The 22,792-nt window shown below is 37.5% G+C and overlaps 2 pseudogenes; one reads left to right on the top strand and one right to left on the bottom strand.

Annotated features, from left to right (window-relative positions):
- LOC144455441 (serine/threonine-protein kinase PAK 5-like) overlaps nucleotides 1-22,792 on the top strand; it is a 209,307-nt pseudogene that overhangs the window by 64,822 nt on the left and 121,693 nt on the right.
- Nucleotides 1-22,792, bottom strand: part of LOC110203779 (coagulation factor XI-like) — a 33,052-nt pseudogene that overhangs the window by 3,195 nt on the left and 7,065 nt on the right.

Genomic DNA, 22,792 nt, shown 5'->3' with positions numbered 1-22,792 from the left:
TAATAAGTTCTTCCTGAGCTAGGAGGCAAGAGACCTAAAAATAAGAACAGTTCCCATTTCTATTACTTTTTATGGATGATAGGTTTAAAGTGCAGGAGACCCTAGGGACCACCTAGTCCAATATTTTTAATTTACAGATGAAGAAACTACAGACCAGAGTGGGTATGTGATTTCTCCAGTGTCACACAAATAGTAAGTGATGGCAGGATTTGAAATCAGGTCTCTGTCTCCAAGTCCAGTACTCTTTTCAAGTCAACCATGTTTCCTCTACAAAGTAATTTCCTTACAATAATCCTATAAAGTAGGTAGTACTCAGATTATTATCCCCATAGTACAGATGAGAAAACTGAAACTCAGGTTAACTTTCCCATGGCCACACAATAATTAATAGATTTGCTGACATTAAGTCTGACAGTCTTCCCATGGCACCATGCTGTCTCAACCACTGATTCACTGTGTGACCTTTAGACAGACAATCAATATTCCTCTGTCTCAATTTTTTTTCTTCTGCAAAAGGAAAGGACTAGAGAAAATAATAAATAAAGTTCCTGCCCAGCTGGGTAATTCCATGATTCTACATTATTCTATATAGATAGAACTTTCCCCTTTCTTGAAAGTTCAATAATCAGGCAGAAGTTTTGCCCTTGAGACACTAAGTTAGTTGCCCTTTACCTAGGAGACATGGGCCTGATCTCCCTGGCTCCCTGGGCTCTGTGCTTTCCCTGATAACAAAACAATTGGCTAGATCACCAAGTGGAGACCTCGTGTTTGAGGTAACAATATTACATCTAGGTAACTAATGCAGTATTTCATCTAGGTACCGAATACAGCGAATGTTTCTAAATAAATATTTGCTTACAGGAACCTCAACTTTCAATAAGGCAATGTCATACCCATGTTTTGCCATTTCATATTTTTCATGGATAATTATCTCTGAAGAATGGGGTATTTCCATGTATCTCAGACTGGTTGACAGTGCCAGCATACACATGTAAAACTGCAGTAGCCTCTAGTCTAAATAACAAAAGTAGAGAATTGAGCTTTTCCCCCCCACAAAATGTTGCAAATATTTATTGCTTTGCAGTAGTTTGGAAAGCTTGAACTCTTTAACTTGACTCTCCTGCTTATATTATATTGGAGGCTCCTAGTGGACTTGGGACAAAGAAAACAATGATATAATGCTGCTAAGCTTTACCAGTCATGGAATGTTAGGAACCCTCCTCCATATATGGAGAAGGTGATCACTAGCAGAAATTTTTACACAAAGGAGAAAAATTACTACCCAGTCCAATCACCAGCCCCTACACACACACACACACACACACACACGACACACATGTATTCATAGACAGGTACAAGAAACCTGGGCATCTAGGTGGTGCAGTAGATAGAATGCTGGGCCTGAAGTCAGGAAGACTTCAGTTCAAACCTGGCCTCAGACACTTACTAGCTGTGTGACCCTGGACAAGTCACTTAACCCTGTCTGTAAAATCATCTGTAAAATTAGCGGAGAAGAAAATGGTAAGCCACTCCAGTATCTCTGCCAAGAAAACCCCAAATGGGATTGTTGTGGTCTGAGAGGTTGAGACCACTCAAAAACCAGAGTACAGGACAGAGTCATCTGGAATGAATTCACAGACTCAAGCATTCTTTGAGTCAACTTGGTAAAGATTTATTGTTATGCTTTTTTAGCAGGCAAGGATTCTTAAGGAATCTGTGAGAGACTGAGGATGGAGCTGGGATTTATATGGAAAAGGGCATGGGAAAGGAATGCCAGGGATGCTAATTAGGTAATTTAAAGGTCCAGGTGTCTTTGGGAGCTATGGAGGGGAAAGTGTAGGGAGTATACCAGACAGGGAGGGAGTTGTCAGAGGCATGGATCTTGGGAATCTGGCTGGGACAAAAATCCTTGGGCCAGGCACCCCTTTCTGGTCCTGATTAGAGAATGCTCTGCAACAAGGGAAAGTTTTCTTATAAGACAGGAGCTTACTAATGAATTGGGAGGCTTCAAGAGACATGATCTTAGGGCTGGGAGCAGCCCATAACTCTCTCACCCAGCTTTGTGTAACTGCACGAGGGAAAGATAGGTGTCTTGCTGGGGCCCACTCATGAGTAATTTCTAGGCATAGTGTCCTTGGGCAGGAGGTGAACTGCCAGGGATAGTATTTTTGAGGCTAGGGAGAAACATGGTCTTGGAATTGGGGTCCCAGTACAAGCACCCAAGCACCCCATCAGGGTCATGAAGAGTTGGACATGATTGAACAGCAAGAGGCCTGAATGCTACTCAGAAGTGGGATTTAGTTCCCAACTAGCAGTATAGCTTTGGGCAAGTCTCCAAGTCCCCTTGGTCTTCAGTTTCTCCTCTTTGTAAATTGAAAAGTTGACCTAGGTGATATCTAAGCTTTCTTCTAGCTCTATGACTCTATGAGACTGTTTTGGTCACATCTGACTATGCCTCCTTTGATGATCCCTAGGGGTGCAGTCTAAATGGAGCCAGAGTCTAGGGAATATTCCTAGGTAGTGACTCCTTAAAATTCCCTGGGACATTAATGCTCCAGTTTGGGTTCCTCAATTTTTCTTCACCTTTGCAAAAACTCCTCTGGGGAATGATTCTCTCCCCTTAGGTCACGGATAAGGCTCATCAAAGAGGAGAATCTCAAGGGTGGATGTAGAGGGAAGTGGCTTGGTACAATGGAAAGAGCAATGTCTCTGACTTCATAGGGGATGGGTTAAAGCCCTGCATCTAGTTACCTGTGTTATCTGTGTTACCTGGTGCTACCTGTATGGGCTCCCTGGGCTTCAATTTCCTCATCTATAAAATGGAGGGGTGGGGTGGAGAGAGTTGAACTAGCTGACCTCTGAGGTCCCTCCTAGCTCTTGATCTACAGTCCTGTGACTTTCTTTCCTCTATAGTCTACAGCAAGGCTTCTTAAACTTTTTCTGCTCCAATTCTGGTCTAGAGGGCAGAGCAGCTAGTAGGAGGCAAGGCTAGAAGAGAGCATTATTCTATGACTATATCGGGCAAAGGGTGGGCTCTCATAAAACCAAGCAAAAATCCTTAAAAGATCTAAGGATTCATGGGGGATATGAAGGGGATCTTGGGCAACGATATTGTAAAACTGAATAAATATATTTTTCTAAAGGAGATAAAGCTTAAATTACTGGTGCTGGCAGACTCTGGTTTAGTATTTTCTCTTTGCTCTTATTTAACCATAAGCCAGCATTGCTCTAGGGTGAGGGATTGAAGTATATTAGAAGACATAGTCAGAAGACCCAGATTAAAGGCCCAGCTCTAACATGCACTAGCTGGGTGACTTTGGGCAAACCATTTCCCCTTTAAGAGTTACAGTTTCCTTACATGTAAAGTGCAGGGACTCTATTAGATGATGTCTACTGGGAGGTATGATCTAATGGAAAAGGCATCAGAATTGATGTATGAGGATCTGGGTGCAAATATGGCTCCAACACTTAATAGCTTTGTGACCCTAGATAAATTGCTTAACCTCTCTGATCCTCAGTTTCCCCATCTGTAAGATGACCTCCAAGCTCTCAACCTACCAGTCCATGGTCCCTTCCAGCTCAATCATTTTATAACATAGTTTGAAAGAAAGTTTTATTAGCTAGTAATAGATCTCAAAGGAGGGTATGAATATTGACTAAAAAAAAAACAACAAACAAGAAAAAGACTAACCCTTCAAGGCAATGGGCAGCTGTTAATATCCACTGGTTCCCAATGATGGATCCTCCACACAGGTGTTTCTGGATGGGTGATGTGACATGCAAGCTCACCTGCCATGGCCATTCAGCAAGAACTGAATTAGTTACTCCAACAATTTTTGCTTTTATTTTGTTTGTGCATGCTGGAAAAACACACACACAAAAACAGATAAGTACATAGCTGGATAGATGACAGATAATTGATAGATGATAGATTGATAAATGATAGATAATTGATAGATGATAAATGATTGACATATAGATGATAGATATAGACTAGGTATCTTATTTTTCCTTCTACATCCTCTAATTGTAAACCTCTCAGCCAATAATTAATTAATTAATTAATGAAAAAGCATTTATTAGGAACTTACTGTGTGGCAAACTCTGCTCACCTTGAAACATGCAAACACAAAGGAGAAAGCCACCTAAGGTGCTTACATTCTAATAAGGGGAGACTACATCTGGAGAGGGTACCTAGGGAGAGGAGTGTGGGTTTGCAAATTAACAGGGATTGTAAGGGAATAATAAGGCAGACTCCTATTCCCCAGTGCAATGGTAGAAATGATTTGCTCACTGTTCCCTGATCCAAAGGTGGAAAATATACCAGTGGGAAGGTAGACAAGCTTTTGGAAGCAGGATAGTGGATAAGAAAATGGCTGGGGCAAATCATCCTTCCCTCTAAGGCCAGCTCAGATTAGTGAGCTTTCACTAATCAAGACCTAATGACCCAGGGTGGAAATTCAAAGAAAAAAATACTTTTTTTCTCAAATTAACAATTCAGAAAACATTTATTGAGTACCTACTAACCGTTCATTTCTACTTATGCATATAAGAATTAAGCAACCATGGATGGGCATTTCTTAAGCACTCACCATATGCCAACCACTATTCTAGGCACTGGATAGACAAAGAAAGAGCCTAAACAGTCCCACTTCTCAAAGAGCTTGCATTCTAATGGGAGAGACAACAGATATATAGATTGATGCATGCAAGAGAAATAAAGAGAAGGGGGCAGGCAGTCAGAAAGGGGAAGACCTGCTCTGTGCTTACAAGGGGGTATCATTCTAATAGCAGGACAAGACCTATATGAGAAAGGAAATAATATTATCAAACTCTGTGATTAAGGCCTAGCTAATGATTTCATAAATAATTATTTTAGTTGGCAAATAGATCTTTGGTTATGTCATTGTAGGACATTTCATTTTTGTTTTGCTTTTTTTTTTTATTTCACAAGTCAGGTTGTTCAAGTGACATGTCACTTACCATTTTCCATTTTACATAGCCTTAATGTATAGCCAGAGATACCTCCTCTTCCGTGAAGTATTTTAGTCGGGGATCCATTTGAAGACATTTTTAAATAACATTTACCTCTGAATGAAGGAAATAAAGCATTGTAAATAAGAATGCCACTGGAGGAATAGAGCATCTATGCATTTCCAAGCAGTTGCATGATTTTTCTATGTAATACTTAAAAATCCACCTTACTTCCCTTTCTTGTATGTTTCTTCGCTTGGTGAATAGGTAAAAAATTGGCAGCGTACGGTGTCTGTGCGCCTTTCTTGACAGGCTTTATGACCTTTGACTTCAAAAATATCCAGTTCCTCTCCCAAGAAATCAGTGTTGGCAAAAATGGTGCCATGACAAAGCACTGGACAGCAAACACACATAAGCAGATGTGAGATAAAGCACATGTATTGACCATATTTTGTGATAATAATTCTCTAGGTCAAACCCGAGCATTACCCAACTGGTTACGTTGTTTACCTGGGACACTGTGCCTGCAACTCAATGGGCTAAAACCTGAAAAGGCATTCTCTCTGGTGATACGTATACTTGGAATTCCACTTTGGGATGTTTTAAGGAGGCAAACATTTCTAAAAGAAAGATTTGAAAGTGCTATTAAACCACATAAGACAATGAAATTCTTGCAGCTCCAAAATATTTGCTATGGTACAAGTTATGATTGTATAGTCTCAATTTTCCTGCCATATTTGTGGACTGGGAAGACATGAGAAAAGAGGAGATGAAGGGGAAGAGGAAGGCAATAAACATTTATTAAGTACTCACAATGTGCTATGCACTCTAATGAGACAGACAAAAATTAGTAAGTGACTTACTCAGGTACCTATAGCTAGTAAAGGGTCTGAGGTGGATTTGAACTCAGGTTTTGTTGACCCCAGGTCCACTCTCTATCCATTGGGCAAAATTTTGATAGGAGGTAAAACTAATCCTCACCTTTCTATCTTCTTTCTCCATAATTAGTACCACTTCTTTCTCCTCAGGAATTCTGATGCTGCCTAGGCCTGTCATGTCACAAGAAGGAAAGAAATCTATAATTTTGGACTTAAGACTTCAACCTGGAAAAAAATTTAGAGATCATTTCATGCATCTCCTTTATTTTATAGGGCCCACAGAAGGGAATTGACTTATTCAAGGTCATGCATGTAGCCAAGAACAGAGCCAGGATTTAAGTCCAGGTCTTTAGATTCTGAACCCTGTGTTCTTTCCACTATACTAAACTTCATTCACTTTCGTGTATTACCCCTCCACATTTATAGTTGTAAGAGAACATAGGAAAAGAGGACAATGATTTATATAGAGGAATGGATCATTAATGGTGGAATTTCAGGCACTAAGATGGGTTGCTGGTATATGGGTGAGAGTGGAAGAGGTTATTTTCTTTCTGCTCCTGAAATCACACTCTTCCTACATATAAGCCCAATCCTTCTACATGGACTGGGATTGTATTGGATGCTAAGAAAGGAATGTAACCAAACTTTTTCTGAGATTTCCTAAAGGGACAGGAGGAAGGGGTGGGGGGAGGCATAGTACTTTTGATGGGCCCTGCTCTTGCCAGGGAGTGATCAAACATGAGAATAGCTGAGTTCTCAGCATCCTGGGTTGGGTACCATAAAAATGCAAGCCTTGTGGTCACTTTTAAACTTTGAGCCATTTGTTTTGATTCTTCCCTTGTAAGTATTTTTAAGTGAGATTTTTAAAAGTGTTTAGAAATTTAGAGCAAGAGGCTTCAGTTAGCTTCATTTTATTTTCTTTTTTTTTAGTCAATTGGGGTTAAGTGACTTGCCCAGGGTCACACAGCTAGTAAGTGTCAAGTGTTTGGTTGGAGGTCAGATCTGAACTCAGGTCCTCCTGACTTCAGGGCCAGTGCTCTATCCACTGTGCCACCTAGCTGCCCCACAAGTCAGCTTCATTTTAAAGGAAACACATCCTATTGGTTTTACTCCCTCACCATTGGGACTCTGTTGGCCATTCTTTGGAAAGGAATGTAAAAAACAGGCAGTTGGGATGATGAGTACAAATACTTTGGCATACCCAAGGACAGGAGTGAAAAGCCTGTCTTCTTTGACATTGGCAAAAACTGTATTGGGGAAGATATCCTGGATGCAAGCTACAGAAGAGAAGAAATCTAACACTGAAATTATTTTGATGACAGCGAAATTCATTCACTCAGCATTTATTAACCACATAGTGTGTGCTAGGCATTTGGGATCCAAAGATAAAATGAAAGATATTATCTGCTTTTAACAAGCTCATATTCTATTAGGAGAATTTATATTCAAAAAGATATATACAAGCAATGAGCTCAGAGGAAATGGAAGACTTACATAAACTGATGCAGAGATAAGTAAGTAGAACCAGAGCAATATGCATATATCTGTATCTATATAATAACAACAACAGAGTAAAGACAAACAATTTTGATAGATTTAAGAACTGTGACCCAAACAATAACCAGCCATGATTCCAGAGGACTGAGGATGAACTAAGCTATACAATTCCTGACAGAGAGATGATAGAGTCAAGAAACAGAATGAGAAATGTATTTTTGGACTTGGACAATGTGGAAATTTGTTTTGCTTGACTATACATATTTGTTAAAAGGGTTTTGTTTTTCTTTTTTTTTCTTTGAAATTAGAGGTGAGATGGGAGGGAGAGAAAATAGATGCTTACTAATTGATGATTTTTTTCTTAAAAAAAGAATTAAGAGGTATAGTAGATATCTGGCCAACACATAATGGCTGAACGAACAATCTTGGGCACAGCGCTTAACCTCTCTGGGACCCCAGACACCTCTCTAAGACTATACATTTCAGAGAATATACAGATCTGTATGAGTAGAGATGTCCTCACTGAGAGTTCCCCACACCCACGATGAAATTGCAGATCCAGACATGCATAAGTAAATGAATGCAGTATAATTTGAGAAGGCAGTATAAGTTGCTAGTGAGGGCAGTAACAATAGAGAGGTCCCTCCAGGGCTCCTTATCTCCTGTTAAGAAACTTCCTCAACACACTGTCAACATTGCAGTACTCTAAAACACAGGATTTGGTTTAGCACACTAAGATGGTGGATAAGATAGTAAATCTTTTTAACTGTCAAAAATAAAACTTATTTAATGAGAAGTTTCCCATATATTTATCTTTTTGTTACTGAATTTTAAAGTTTTTGCCAAGAGATATCTTAGATGAAAAGTTCCTCAGGGTAAAATCTAATTGTAAATCATCATTATGTAGTACCACTTCCCTTGCAGCATCTGTCTACAGTGTTTATCCTGTATTACTGTATGTCATAATTATGTGTGTGCATGATTATCCTCCCACTAGATTGGAAGCTCCATGAAGGCAGGAACATTGTCTTATCTAAGCTTTATAACTGCCCTAGTACAGCACTTTGCACAAAGCAGGTGTGAATAATAGTTTGTTGAACTGTATTGAATTGCCCTAAGTTAGACTACCAATACTTTATATTTAAAAGTAAAGCAAACCTAATATGGTAAAAAAATAAATATACAATATACATATGTATGTATTTGCCCATCTTAGAAATTGCACAAAATTTCAGTCAGAATACAGATACCACATTCTCAAGCAACTCTATTTTTGTTGGGAATCCTGTTGTAGTATATTTCAATAAACACACATTGCTAAATAAAAAAAGAAAAGAAATTATGGTTTACTTACGATGCATCAGCCCATGGCTATATGCCATTTTTTTTTCAAAATGTAGTTAGGATAATCCATGGTGGTTGACATGTTCTGATAACTGCATCATCCAATTAAATCAGACTTCTTCAGCACTGGTTATTGATGGTTTATTGAGAACATTATGGAAATGTTCATTCCATTTCTCTAGAATAGTGTCTTAATCACTGCTCAGTGTGGCTCCACCAGCACTGAGTATCTGAGATGTACCAGAGATTTTCCACCAGCCAGCACTGCACCATCCATATGTAGAACCATTGGTTATAGCAAATGGAGAAATTTTGAATGCTGTGGATAAGTTCGCTTGCCTTCACAGTACATTTTCCAGGGATTTCCACACAGATGATAATAAGGTTCATTCACACATTGCTAGAGCTAGCTCAGTGAAACTCGGGAGTCTCCAAAAGAAAGTGTGAGAGAAAAGATGTATCAGGCTGCCCACCAGACTGAAGGTCTACAGAGCCTTTGTGCTGATTTCATTGTTGTATGCCTGCGAAACCCGGACAATCTACCAGCTCCATACCAGAAAATTTAACTGCTTCCGCTTGAATTGTCTTAGATGGATTTCCTGGATACTGAAATCCTCTCTCATAATGAACTGCCAAGCACTCAAACTCTACTGCAGAGATGCAACTCTGATGGGCTGACCACATAGCCCAAATGCCAAATGTGTTTACCTAGAAGACTATTTTACAGAGAACTTGCACAAGGCAAGTGCTCACAGGGAGATCAGAAGCAGTAAAAAGATACTCTCGAGGTCTTCCTGAAGAACTTGAGTTTCAATCGTAAGACCTAGTAGACACTGGCACAGAATTGTCCAGTGTGGCATGCCCTCATCAGAGAAGGCAATGTACTTCATGAGCAAAATAGAATCTCAGCAGCACAAAGGAAATGTGAAATGCACGAATCCAGAGTTAGCTCATCCCAAACATTCATGCTGACTATTTGTGTCTGACCTGCGATAGTCTTCCAAGCTTACATTGGACTTATCATCCACAGTCGAACATACCACTCCCTGACCCCAACATTGTGATGTCATCGGTCTTGTTCAAGTACGGAGGAAAAACAACAACAAGGAGGAGATCGAGGTGAATTTCAGTCCTAGGAATTTTGTTTCTCTTGTCATCATGTGTTATACTTTAGTAGCATATAAGCTCCTTGAAAAAAAGAGACTGTGTCTTACATAGCTTTGTATCTCCAGTGCCTTACACATAATAAGCACATAATGTTTATTGGATTTTTTAAAGATGATTTCTCCTCTCTGGGCCTCAGTTTCCTTATCTGCAAAATGAAGACGTTGGACTAGATGACCTTCTGTATCTCTTCAAGAAATGCATGATCCAAAGAGCAGCTGGGTTGCTCAGTAGATAGAGCACTGGCCCTGAAGTCAGGAGGACCTGGGTTCAGATCTGGCATCAGACCAAACACTTGACATTTACTAGTTGTGTGACCCTGGGCAAGTCATTTAACCCCGATTGACTTAAAAAAAAATAAAAAATTAAAGAAATTAAAAAAAAAAAGAAATGCATGATCCAAAGAAGGTGCTGGTCCCCCTGGTTGGGGATAACAGGCAGGCAATCTACATGCTGTACAGGCCCCCACAAAACAACAACAACAACCGCAAAACCTAGAAGAAGGCTTCCTGCCCACTAGGTGGGCCATCGATCCAAGATTTACAGGAGGCCATGGACATGATTAGGATGAGAAGATCTGGATGGGCTTTGCAACTGTGAGAAGGAGAGGGGAGAGAGGAATATACCCCAATCACAGATTCATTGGGAAGGGAAGGGGAACAAATATGGATTAAGCACTTACTATGTGCCAGGCATTGTGCTGAGTGCTTTACAAAAGTTATTTCATTCAATCCTCATAACAACCCTGCGAGGGAGGTGCTATTGTTATCTCCATTTTTCCAGAATTTAAGTTTACACAGAAGTTAAGTGACTTGCCCAGGGTCACACAGCCAGTATATATTTGAGGTCAGATTTGAACTCAGATCATCCTGACTCCAGGGCTAGCACTTTATCCACACTACACTACCTAACTGTTTCTGAACATATCAACATAACATATATAACATGAATAGGCCCATGTCAGAAACTGAGCACATCAAAACATCTGGGCATTTTACCATTGGGACCAGGCCCCTGAGTAGGGTCCTGGCCTTTCAGTCTTTCTAAGATGGAGAAACATAGTTTAAAAATATATATTAAAGAAAGTACTTCATATGCATTACACCATTTGATCCCCATAATCCTTTGACTTATGTGGTGAAATTATTATAATACCCATTTTGGGAAACTGAGTCTCAAAGTGTTACTCAGAGTTACTCAGGACTTGAACCAATCCCCCAGTTCAAAATCCAGTTTTTTTTCAAGACACTGCACTACCTCTCCAGTAAATAAAATATCATCAATATCCTTTCAACTTTCCAACTTCTTAGAATATTTCATTTACTTGCTTCCTATTCTGTTTCTAGTAGGAGTGAGTCCAGCATTACTTTATGGAACTGAATATATGCTCTGGCTCTGTGGAAGATGACACAGATATTTTGGCCCTGGAGGAAATACATAGCTGTCACATATCTGATATTACTTTGCACATTCAGTATATTTTAGAAGGGACCGTGTTAATTCCTTTTAAGGGAGACCCTAGACATCTAATCTTTGTCCAGGATGGGGATACAATTTGAGGTAGAGAGTACAAGGAAATCCTGATTCCAATCTCTTTGGGCCCAGACTCTCTCAGGACTAAACCTGGTTCATTATGAGTCAAGAAGCCATTGTAAGTGTGGGCACTGCCAAGCCCCAGACCCAGACCCATTAGTAACACTACCTTAAGTTTATTCATTCTTTTTCTCTTGTTTTCCCATTCATCCATTCATTGAATGAAACAATGAAACAAAGGTTTACTGAATATTTACAATAAGGACAGACTGTTTGCCTTTTATGTATGTAAAATGTATGTCTAAGATTGCTATTAGTAATTGGATAGTTTGTAAGAAAGATGAGGGTAGACCTGCCTATAATATGACTTTTAAAAGTAAAACTGTTTAGGAACAACTAAAAAGAGTAATTACCTTATACAAATGAGGTGTGAGAGGAAGCTCAGACAAAGAGGAATTAGATGGGGGAGGAGGACTGATATTTCTGGAACCCTACTTTCGTCAGGAATGTGTTCAAGGGGTAACAATACATATACATCTAGAAGAGTATAAAAGTCTTCTAAATTCAGAACGAAATAAAACCCTAAGGGGATAGGGAGAGGGGGGGTTTCTAGAGGGGAGGGCGAGGGAATAGGTTAAAGAGGGGTATAGAAGGGTCTTTAAACAAATGAGAATGGGAGGATAAGGGGGGGATCCTAGGTTAAGTAATGGGAGGGCAAAGTGGTGGACAGAAGTAAAGTAGAGGAGTCAAGAGGGATAGGAAATAAGAGATACACACAAACATAAAAACAAAGATCAGGAGGAGAATGTGCTAGGGAAAGTATATGTCTATATATGTATCTATGTGCATATGTGTGTGTGTGTGTGTGTGTGTGTGTGTGTGTGTATAACTATATATAAATATATCCACCCTTAATTTTAGCCTTCTTGGTTGGGGGCAGGGGGAAGGTAGAAAAAACAAAACAAAAAGTGCACAGCAGAGAGCAAAAGAAAACTTACAAGGAAGCAAAGAAAAGATGGACAGCTCTCAACACAATGTGTAGTATTTATCATATAGACTAATGGAAATTTATTGCTATATATTTTGAAACCTCTCTTACATTCTGCTGTACACATGTTTTTTTTTCTTTTCTTATTTTTTATTTAAGCTTATAATATGTTTCTTTTTTTTTTCTTATTGTGAATTTAAGTTTTAGTATTTAAGTCTAAAATTTCCAGCCCTGAAGAAGCTATAGGTGGCAAAATGGGTAAGTATGTTGGACTTGGAGTCAAGAAGACCTGAATTCAAATCCTACCCCAGACACTTATTACCTTTGTGACTCTTGGCAAGTCACCTAACCACACTCAGCTTCAATTTATTCATCTGCAAAATGGGGATAATAATAGCACTTACTTCACAGAGTTATTATGTGCATCAAATGAGAAAAGTGTAAACCTTAAAGTATTATTATCATTAATTATTATATTCATATCTCTAATCTATCTCATCCCTACCGCTACATTCTATCACACGGTATTTATTTTCTCCATTAATATCAGTACCTTCTTGTTACTTAAGGTTACACCACAGAACTGATTAGTGTAACCAATATTTGAAAATTATTTTTCTTATTCCCTTGCATCTCTATTTATGTTGCTTCCACTGCTAGATTTTATGCTCCCTGAGGACAAAGACTTTGTCTCTTGCTCATCAGAACTTAGTGCCATGTTTTGTAGTAGATAGGAGATTATTATGTGCTGCATCTTTGTATCACTCATTGGAACTGTCCTTGTGTCCATACTCTTTCTCTTTGTTTTCTTATTGTTAATGCACTTATTTTTTTTTCAGAGGTCACCAACAAAAATCTGAGTCTTCAGGGGTATATGAAATGTAGTAGAGACAGAGAAGGATAGACAGAATGGGGAGAGAAAAGAAAATATTGGTAACTGGGAGTAAAAGTATGTACCTTTGTGGGAGGAATTCAGGCTTCCTGAACATTGGAGGTATAATTGATCCCCATGTCCACATTAAGCTTATTCCTTCTGATCAATTTAGTCACTGCAGAATTGCAATAAAATATCTACACTATGTTTCATGAGAAAATAAGAACTCAATGACGACTGTCTGCATTGAGCCACCACAATATCTTACCACTTAATTGGTGTTGACATTGTTTAAAGGAATGCCCAGAGATTGCACCTGTCATGTTCACTGTCGCCAATGTTTCTGTGACACTGTCTTTCAGGAGGCAGGCAAACCTATGTTTAGAAAGTAGCATAAGCCAGTGAGGGAGAATAAAAGTAAAACATGGACCCTGGAAATCAGAGTACAGAAATCCAAGAAAAACAAAAAAGGAATCTCTTCTTATGTCTCATACTTAATGAAAAATATTTTCTTAGCAGATTGAAATGGTCTTTAAAGAGACCTCCATCCTGGGGCAGCTAGGTGGTGCAGTGGATAGAGCACTGGCCTTGAAGTCAGGAGTACCTGAGTTCAAATCCAGCCTCAGACCAAACACTTGACACTTACTAGCTGTGTGACCCTGGGCAAGTCACTTAACCCCAACTGCCTAAAATTAAAAAAAAAAGAAAGAGACCTCCATCCCTATAGATCTATAAATGTATGATTCTATTCCTATGCATTAACATGTACTTCATATATACTGAACCATATTGTTACCATATTGTTGCTAACTATATGAGATCTCCTTAAAAAGGAAATTCAAATGAATAGTTTCATTTTTTTAAATAGGAGATTATGATCTTTGGGAACAAACAATTAAAAACTGTAACTTCCATATAGACTAATGGAAAGTAACATGGAACCTTATCTCCATTTGTAAGATGTTGACATTTTTCTAAGTGGAACCTGGGATATGGAAGCATAAAATTTAGAAATGAAAGTCACCTTTGAGATCATTGAATGTGAGCCACTAATTTTATGTACTACATAAATAGGCATAATTTGATGTTGAGGGCCGATCTTAAGAGTCTGATAAGGGTTTAAGATCCAAGGCAGAGTTTGACCTCTGCCCAAGCTTTTACCTGTAAGGGCTCAATGATTAAGTGGTACGGCTCTTCAATCCCTTCCTGATTAGGAGGTCCCTGAGACATTCCTTCTCACTCTTTGAACCTTAGATTTACACATTCACTCCTCTATGCAGGTGGTGCCAAGGCGCCTGGGAAAACCTCGGAAAATACAACCCAATCTAGGAACCCTGATAACAAGGAAATTCATGTTGTCACATCCTCAGCAGATGTTGTGGGGAGTATCTCATGGGGAGGACTCTTTGAAGTTAGGCTAGATTTTCTCTATATATCCTGTACCCTCAGATGAATAAACTGAGTCAGTAATTCTGCTCCACCTGGCCCATGTCACAAGTTATTTCACGCCTCTCTGTTCGGTGTACAATCTGGTTGCGGGCGACAATTGGCACCACCGAACAGTGACAAAAAGTCAGAGGGAGGATGGTTCCTTGAAAAAACCTCTGGAGGAAGAAACCCTTGCTGGTCACTACGCCAGGAAACAAGGTCCTGAAGTGGCTCGACGCCGCAGTAGTAAGGTAAAAAGGAACGAGGGTCATTACAGGTTTCCCCTTAGAAATATTAAGGCTAAGAGGGGGAGAAAAAATCACCAGGCTTATGTGGGAGATTATAAATTACAAAAAAAAATTGATTAGAAAAAAGTTTAGAAACAGGCTCGGTACTTAGAGCATAAGATATAGTGTTGCTTTGGAAAGGCCATGCACTTACTTTCGGTTTTGGGAGGCGTGCCTGGGATCGAAAGTATGGGTCAAACACAAAGCGGAATCATAGACAAAGAATGCTATCTAAAACTTTTCAAGGAAATAGTGACAGAAAGGGGTTTATTTATTACAAATAGTCAGCTACAGGAATTTTGGAACATGCTAAAAATATATCTCACTCCTCCAGAGAATGCCCCATTAGCGAAAAAAGTGCCCAAGGGTAAATGTGAGAGTGGGAACAGAGGAAGAAGAAAAGAGGAATAGACTATTTGATGAGAAGCTTAGAATTGCAGAAGAGGATGAGGTGAAAGGTGTATTCCCTTTCTCTTAAACAACAGAACTGGAGAAAGCTCATTCTCCAAAGGAGTTGTCTGATTTGTATAGGGGATTTCTGACTAGTCTTCCTGTCATTATGTTATCTGTTCTATGTGAGTGTCTGTGTGTATGTGTGTAATCTGAAACCTTTTGCAGCTAGCTAGCTCTTTCTCTCCTTCCCCCTCCCTACTACCAGCCGCCTCCTGGGAGCGGGTGGATGGGAGTGAGATGGAGAAAAAAATATTTTATTATTTACATTATATGATTGATAAAAGACAAGAAAGTTTAAGCATGCAATAATGAGAGAAGTAGGGGTAGAAAGAATAGCATAATCTGTCTGCATTAATAGCATGAACAGAGGATTTGAGAATAAATGATTTGAAAACTTTTGAAGAGTTATTAGGAAGAAATTCTCTTTTTTGCATTCTAAAGCTCTGGCCAAAGCTTTTGGATGTAAAATTGAAAGATTATCAAAGATAAGTTGTTGGAAAATATTCTCTTCCTTTCTCTCGCATTCCAACCCTGGCCAAGTTGGGGTGTGAGAGACAGAAGAATACTGAAAAGGAGGGTACAGCCCCTCAGTTCATAAAGCAAAGGTTTTTATGTATTTGGAACACAACCAAAACATAATTTAGCTCATTCAAATTAGTAATATGCTTGTTTCAAATTTTAAAAATCTAGTATCATTACAAATTGGTAAACTTTTGTATTGTTTTGTGCTATGTCAAACAATTTTTAATAATTTAGATGTTATTAAAATGTGAATTAAAGACTGAAAGACAGTGGGAAAGCTGTGTAAAAACCAGCTAAATTATTTTATCAAGTCCAGTTAATTTTGTCTCATAATGTTTTATAACTGTCAATTAGAAAACCAGATATTTCTATCTTTACCTGTAATCAAAGAACAGCTTATAGTTAAAACAATCTGACTATCACTTATGAAAATTACCAGATTGTTAATTAAGTTATTTGAAGTTACTGTTTTAATGTTAAAACCTAGAATTTTTAATTACTTATGAGTGAAAAGGAGGGGCACAAGGCAATTCTCTCTACTTTGTAAATCTGCCAAGGCTCCCTATCTGTTGTGGGCAAGGTCATCTGCCCTGAATGGAAAAAAAAAAAAAGAGGAGAGAAAGAGAGAGAGAGAACTTGTTAGGATTATGCAGTTCCTAAACAATTAACTTAGCTTGCTGAGAAGCTGCAACTGTATGAAATGATTCCTATTAATTGGCTTTTTTACCAGAACAAGTTTAAATTTGAGAAAGATGTTAAGTGAAATCTATTATGTATGTGACTCATGGTAAATCTTTGTTATTTATTACAACTCCATGGGAGTAAAATTAACTGTACCTGGCTTTAAGCCAAGATTAGTGAAACTTGCTGCTTAAGGTAAAAGACTTTTAGGACTATAACTAATTTTGTTTTGAGTTTTAATTTGGGTGTAGTCATCTCTATTAAATTAGTATTTGAAGTTTTCCTATTATGTTCCTTTAAGAAGGAATGTTTTCTACCATGTGCAAAAATTTTGTTCATACCACTTTTAAACTTGTTAGGCAGAAATATTCCCAGACAAAAATAATTTATTATATGGATGATAAATTTTGCAGTTGTTCTATTACTGGTGAACTTTCCTTATTAATGTGTGAGCTTTAACAAGCTCTTCAGTCTCAAAGATTTATAATTACTCCTGATAAGGCATAAAAGAAATCACCTTGTGCTTACATTGGACATATTGTTTCACAGTCTACAATTAGACCCCCAAACTATTACAAAATAGGCAAGATTCTTTAAAAACTCTTAAAGATATTAATTACTTAGCCCTGCCTAGTAGATCACCACTAATCAATTATTTTAAGATGAATTTACTCAATTAATTCCCTTTAATTTGTGGGGGCACGATATTTTACATCTAAGGGGAGCTGTTATGTTGTTTGGGTGAAACAGTGGCTTTTGACAAAAAGGAAGCTTTTTACAGTAAAACAATTAGTTGAACAAGACTTTTAAAAGGACAATAAGAATTCTTTACAAATCCTTGGAATTCACCTGTTTTTGTTATTAAAATGAAGTCAGCGAAATAGAGGATGCTTCATGACCTCTGAGCTATTAATGAAGTCTCCCTTCACCCATTATGAATTCTGTTTCCTAGCCTTTGATAGTTATTGATTTAAAAGACTGCTTTTTTACTATTCCACTGCAAGAAGCTGACAAATGTTTTGCTTTTACAATACCCAGTGTTAATGCAGAACACCCTGCAACCAGGTTTCAATAGAAAGTCCTTCCTCAAGGCATGAAAAACAGCCCTACAATGTGTCAAAATTTTGTTAATAAAGCTATACAACCAATTAGGAAAAAATTTCTCAATGCAAAAATAATACACTATATAGTGACATACTTTGTAGCTGTTCCACTGAAAACTCACACATTTATTTCCTCAGCCTCAATTAGCTTTACAAGAATATGGGCTTATTATAGCCCAAGAAAAACTTTTAAAAAAATCTTCATTCTCCTACATAGGTCAGATTGTCACTGAATCAACAGTAAAGCCACAAAAGGTACACTTATGCTTTAATTCTTTAAAAGCACTTAATGATTTTCAAAAACTTTTAGGAGATATTAATTGGTTTCTACCACCACTCCAAATTACTACAGAACAACTGGCTAATTTCTTTTTTACATTTAGAGAAGATCCTAATCTAAATTCCCCTAGGACATTAACTCCTGAAGCAAAAAAGGAGCTTTATTTAGTCAAACAGAAAAATTTCTGAAGCTCAACTCACCCATATTTTTTTAAATGAAGAGGTACCAGGTGCTATTCTTAGTACTCCAGTGTCCCCTACAATTTTTAACTTACAGGAAATTTACTTTCTGTTATTAATCTTATAATAAAAGACAAATAGGTACTCTTGTTTCCTCTTAAAGAATTGGCAAATTACTATTACTATTTTTTCTGATCGTATTGATATTGATAATTACCATTTCTTAAGATATTAACCTTTTCTACTAATTATTCATAGGTATTTCAAAAAGATTGTTAGATTTAACCTCATTCCTTCAGCACCCATGACATTCATCTATGGTTAAGTACAGGTATAGCAGATATTATGAGCCTATTAATGTTGTTTCTGATAACAAGTAATCTGTTTATGTCTGTCAAAATATAGAGACTGCAAAGTTAAAATATATTACTAGTACACAATTATATACTGAAAGCAATGGCATTATTGACTCTTAACTACAATGCTGCCACTTAACTTTCATTAAGCTTTTATTGAGCCTTTTATTAACTATATTCTGCCAATACAACAATCTTAACTGTAGAGAAGAAAACATTTTGTGACTATTTTTGAATAAATAAACTCTTACAGTATTAGAAACATAGTATAAAGAATAATGATTATTTTTTAATTAACAGCCTGTTTCAAATCTATCAAGAGGCTTTTCTCCCAAACATATTTGACAATTGGATGTAACCTATATGCCTTCTTTTGAAAAGCTTTCTTATATTCATGTTATAATGGATACTTTTTCTTTCATTTTTGCCACTTTACAAACAAGTGGTACAATTAAATATGTGATCAATCATATTTTACAAGCCTTCACAGTTATGAGTGTACTTAAATGAATCAAAACAGATAATGCTCCTCAGGAGCTTCCATTAGCAAAACATTTTCTATCTTTTATGCTTTTTATAACATTTCTCTGATCACAAACATTTTATATAATTAAAAACAAAGATATTAAAATTATTCTTTTTAAACAAAAAAGGGGGAGTCTGGGCTATTAACCCTCATTGATAATTGGTTACTAATTTTTGACAATTGGCTATTAATTTTTATAATTGGCTATTAATTTTCTAAATATGAACAAAGATGAGTACACTGCAGCCTAAAAACATCCAGAGGCCCAGATCCATTACTGGATCCATTACTAAAGAGGGGATGAGGGTGTGCTTATAATTTTTCAGAAAACTTTGATAAACCTGTCCGGATACCAGAGAAAGATGTCGGAGCGTGTATAACAACTCACAGCCTGAATACAGAGTATGACAATTCGGGGAAAGCGCAGAAGGAGCCAATCTACAATGACAGTTGCCTTCCCACATGGGGTCCAGTGAAAGCTCCCTCTCATCGAGTGATGGAAAACTCCTGAACTTGTATTTTTAACAATAGTAGCTTTACTTTCTGCTCAAGTGTGTAATGTACAGACTGCTCAGCACTGGACTTATTTTTCCTTTTCCACCCTAGATGCAATCTCTCACATATATGGACTAATTGGGACTATACATACACTAATAACACCTGTATATTCGGAAGACAAGAAGATCCCTACCTCCAGGATAAAGTCAAGATTACAATTGCCCTCAGATCTCTAGCATCCAGGACACCTATACGTTTTTTAAAATTTAGCAACAATATTGAATCATGTCTGTTCCTTGTTACATCATTTGTTAATACCAGTTTATCTATTGGATATGTAAATTTTATTCAATCTAATACTATTTTTGAATTGATATGATACTTGTATCAATTGTACTCTCAAACAATGTATTGATCATAATGACTATATTGTACTTTTGGTAAAACAATAATCATTTGTTATTTTCCCTACTAATATTACACATGAATAGTTCCAGAACTCTGGTAAACATGTTCCTAAAATTATCATTTCCTCCTTAAGTCAATCAAAACAATTTATTTGTCTCCTTATTATTGGTTTAATCATTGTTGCTTCTTTTATTGTATCTACTGCTGTTTCATCTATTATGCTACAATCTGAAATCTAAACTGCATAATTTGTATATGACTTAGCAAAAAATATGTTTAGTACTTAATGCACAAGAAGCTATTGATACATTGTATAAAGTCAATTTATTAGAACAATCAGTATTGTATTTAGCAGATAAGTTAGAACCCTTGAAAACAAGGTTGCTATTGCAATGTGATTACAGATATTCATATATTTACATTATCCTGCTACCCTATGATACTTTAGATCCTAATATCTCATGAGACAAGACAAGTGCCTGCCTATTGGGGGCCTGGCACAATTCTAAATACCACCCAGGTGATTGCAGATAGTCAATCCCCAGGGATTAACCCAAAAAATCTGGCTGTAGAGATCTTAGAGAAATTAAGTGTGATCAATATATTTAAGAATTTACCTGCCTTGTTACTTCATGCATTTTCTTGGGCAGTGTTATTATCCCCTGTATTGTTACCTTAATTAAATCAAGGATCACAGTGTTGGGAACGGATGTTTACCACCTCAAGCTGCTTGCTAATTGGAAAAGGGAGGAAATTGTTGAGGGCCGATCTTAAGAGTCTGATAAGGGTTTAAGATCCAAGGCAGAGTTTGACCTCTGCCCAAGCTTTTACCTGTAAGGGCTCAATGATTAAGTGGTACAGCTCTTCAATCCCTTCCTGATTAGGAGGTCCCTGAGACATTCCTTCTCACTCTTTGAACCTTAGATTTACACATTCACTCCTCTATGCAGGTGGTGCCAAGGCGCCTGGGAAAACCTCAGAAAATACAACCCAATCTAGGAACCCTGATAACAAGGAAATTCATGTTGTCACATCCTCAGCAGATGTTGTGGGGAGTATCTCATGGGGAGGACTCTTTGAGGTTAGGCTAGATTTTCTCAATATATCCTGTACCCTCAGATGAATAAACTGAGTCAGTAATTCTGCTCCGCCTGGCCCATGTCATAAGTTATTTCACGCCTCTCTGTTCGGCGTACAATCTGGTTGCGGGCAACAATTTGAGAGTCAAGGCTGAGTAGATGACAATGGTTTAAAGAAAGAACATTTGTTATTCATGGCTGAGTGGCTGTAGTTGCCACAGCACTTGTCAAAATGGTCATACTAGTTTATGTGCAGACCAACCCTCAAAACACTCTATGGGTCTCCCAAGTGGCCAACCTACCAGGGTCAAAGATCAGGATTTCTTGAGATTTCCACAGTATGGCTTAGCATTATGACTTAAAGAATTTTCCACAGTCTCACCCATATTTTGAGCACATAGAGTCAAGTGAGATTGGGATAACTGTATGGCACCTTAAATGTAGCCTCATATGGAAGAAACTTGGAATGGCACATAGTAGGAACACTCTGGAATTTGTAGGAGCTTAATCAGGCATATAGTTATTTTGAAAAATGACCAGAATAGAGGGAAAGGCCTATGCCTACATATAATGCTAAAAATTACCTCCAAAACTTCTCACCCCTCCAAAACAAACAAACAAAAAACTTGCAACAACTCCACAGTGCCCAGAATTCCTACATTAGCCAATCATTTAGAATAAGAGATTGAGAGTCACTATTAACTGCTAATGGATTTTCTATAAAAACTAATGGATTAATTGATTGGACTCTTAGTCCAAGGTTTACTACTAACTAGCTGTGAGAACTTGGACATGTCTTTTAACTATTTTGAGACAATCAATCATTAAACATCAATTAAGGGGCTACTATGTTTTAAGCACTGGACTAGGAAGTAGGATTTTGTTTTCTTGTTTTTGAATCAAAGGAATTGTACTACATGGTCTTCTAAGTCCCTCCCAAGTCTATGATTGTGGTCTATGACTTCAAGTGGTTGACTTTTCCAGTGCAAAGGAGTTTGAGGGCAGATGCTGACCCAGTAGCAATGCCAACAGCAATAATTCGTTCATACCTCTCCCTGTAGCTTTCAGAAAGATTGTCTAAGGTCCCTTTCAATTTTATGTCACCTTCACTAATCCATTAACAGTCACTGACCCCATAAGTGAATTAAATTTATAAAATTGTCTAGTTACTACACCGTAGTAAAGTAATGTAGCAAGAAACTTCTGGGATGGTATTAACTCACCTTATAAGTCCATGGCACCATCCCAACCCAATGGGGAATATCTGTGTGTGTATACATATACATATATATGCATATATATATATATATATATATATATATATATATATATATATATATATGTATATGTATATGTATACACACATGTATATATACACGTATATATACACATATATATAAATATGTATATATATATATACATATATATATATATACACACATATATGATGTGTGTACATATATAAGCACCTAGAATAAAAAATCTTTACCATTTACTGGCATCTTTGGTTGATCTTGCAGGCAGAAAGCTGAACAGTAAACACCTTGGGTGATAAGTACACACTATTTGGCAGTACTTGGCAGTAGGTGCAAAAATGGTAGCCACATCTCCTCCTTGAAAGTATTTATCTTTATACAGCTCAGACATACATTCTGTGGTGGAATAAATAAAATGTCTAATTAGAGAGTTTTCTTCCAGAGGAGTTGCTAGATAGTTCCGTTTGATAGACAGTCAATCCAA

Source organism: Phascolarctos cinereus, unplaced genomic scaffold, assembly GCF_003287225.1.
Source record: "Phascolarctos cinereus isolate Bilbo 61053 unplaced genomic scaffold, phaCin_HiC Scaffold_9;HRSCAF=440, whole genome shotgun sequence".
NCBI lineage: Eukaryota > Metazoa > Chordata > Mammalia > Diprotodontia > Phascolarctidae > Phascolarctos > Phascolarctos cinereus.
This window is presented reverse-complemented; position numbering and strand designations above follow the sequence as displayed.